General features: G+C 38.3%; 1 long non-coding RNA gene across 1 annotated transcript; it reads right to left on the minus strand.

Annotated features, from left to right (window-relative positions):
• Window positions 1-7: 7 nt before the first annotated feature.
• LOC139026943 (uncharacterized) lies at window positions 8-1,424 on the minus strand. The gene is made up of 3 exons (XR_011478944.1): window positions 1,385-1,424; window positions 588-1,091; window positions 8-156 (listed from the first exon to the last, which is right to left on the minus strand). It is a non-coding gene; the product is annotated as an uncharacterized lncRNA (long non-coding RNA).
• Between the last annotated feature and the right edge of the window lie 697 nt (window positions 1,425-2,121).

Consider the following 2,121-nt stretch of genomic DNA (forward strand, 5'->3'; position numbering starts at 1 on the left):
TAATGGGAAGTATTCTTAGCTGTGTTGTAACCTAATGGAAGTATTCTTAGCTGTGTTATACGTAATTGGACAAGTATTCTAGGCTGTGTTGTACCTAAATGGAAGTATCCCTGCTGTGTTGTACCGTAATTGGAAGTATTCTAGCTGTTGTTATACCTAATGGAAGTTCTAGTCTGTTTACCTAATGGCAGTATTAGCTTTAAACCTAATGATGCGAAGTTCTTATTCCTATGGCTGGTATGTCACTAAATGGAAGTAATTCTACTGTGTTGATCACTACTAATAACGATTCTAAGTGTGTTACTAAGAATATCTAGCTGTGTTAATTACCTAATGGAAGTATTGCTAGCCTGTATAACCCCGAAATGGAAGTATTTCTAGGAACCATTGCTGTTAAACTATGGAAGTATTTCTAGCTGTGTCCCTAATGCATATCCTATACGATGGATGAAGTGTTATTACTCCTAATGACACGAGGGTGTATGGTCTTTTAACCCTACCTAATGGAAGTATTCTAAGCTGTGTTTATACCTAATGGAAGTATCTAGCTTGTTATACCTAATGGAAGTAAAACTAGCTGTTGTTACCTAATGAAGTATTCTGCTGTGTTAATACCTAATGAAGTATTCTAAGCTGTGTTGGTCCTAATGGAAGTTATTCTAGATGTGTTGTACCCTAATGGAAGTATTCCTAGCTGGGTTATACCTAATGAAGTAATTCTAGCTGTGGTTGTACCTAATTGGAAGTAATTCTAGCTGTGTATACCTAATGGAAGTATTCTAGCTGTGTTGTAGCTAATGGAAGTAGTCTAGCTGTGTTATACTAATTGGAAGTATTCTAGCTGTGTGTACCTAATGAAGTATTATTCAGCTGTTTATACCTAATGAAGTATTCTAGCTAGTGTTGTACCTAATGGAAGTATTCTAGCTGTGTTGTACCTTATGGAAGTATGTCTAGCTGTGTTATACCTAATGGAAGATATTTGCTAAGCTGCTGTTGTACCTAAATGGAAGTATTTCTAGCTGTGTTGTACCTAATGGAAGTATTCTAGCTGCGTTGTACCTAATGGAAGTATTCTAGCTGCAGTGTACCTTAATGGAAGTATTCTAGCTTGTTTATACTAATGCGAAGTATTCTAGGCTGTGTTTTACCTAATGGAAGTATTCTAGCTGTTGTTGTACCTAATGGAAGTATTCTAGCTGTGTTATACTAATGGAAGCTATCCAACCTGCCTGGTTGACTACGAGCTATCCTAAACTGTGTTTTGTACAGAAGCTATCCAACTGTGTTGTACCTAGATAGTCCTGTTATGTTTTTACAATGCAAGAGCTAATCCAACTGTGTGTTACCTAATTGGAAGCTATCCAACTGTCTGTGTTGTAACTAAATGGAAGTATTCTAGCTGTGTTGTACCTAATGGAAGCTATCCAACTGTCTGTGTGTGTACCTAATGAAGAAGCTATCCAAACGTGTGGTTACCTAATGGAAAGCTATCCACTGTCTGTGTTGTAACTAATGAAGTATCTAGCTGTGTTGTACCTAATGGAAGCCTATCCAACTGTGTTGTACCTAATGGAAGCTATCCAACGTCTGTGGTGTACCTAATGGAAGCTATCCAACTGTCTGTGTTGCACCTAATGGAAAAGCTATCCAACTGTCGGTGTCTGTTGTACCTAATGGAAGCTATCCAACTGTCTGTGTGTATCCGATGGAAGCGCTATCCAAACTGTCTGTGTTGCTAACCTAATGGAAGCTATCCCAACTGTGTTGTACATAATGGAAGCTTATCCAAACTGTTCTGTGTTTGTACCTAATGGAAGCTATCCAACTGTGGTTTGTACCTAATTGGAAAGCTATCCAACCTGTCCTGTGCTTGTACCCTAAATGGAAGCTATTCAACTGGGTTTTACCTAATTGGAAGCAACTCCAACTGTCTGTACATAATGGAGCTATCCAACTGTCTGTGTTGTACCTAATCGGAAGCTATCCAACTGCGTTGTACCTAATGGAAGCTATCCAACTTGTGTTGTACCTAATGAAGCTATCCAACTGTGTTGTACCTAATGGAAAGCTATCCAACTGTGTTGTAAACCTATGGAAGCTCGTAAAAATAATTACAAG

This window comes from Salvelinus sp. IW2-2015, unplaced genomic scaffold (genome assembly GCF_002910315.2).
Source record: "Salvelinus sp. IW2-2015 unplaced genomic scaffold, ASM291031v2 Un_scaffold6440, whole genome shotgun sequence".
Lineage (NCBI taxonomy): Eukaryota > Metazoa > Chordata > Actinopteri > Salmoniformes > Salmonidae > Salvelinus > Salvelinus sp. IW2-2015.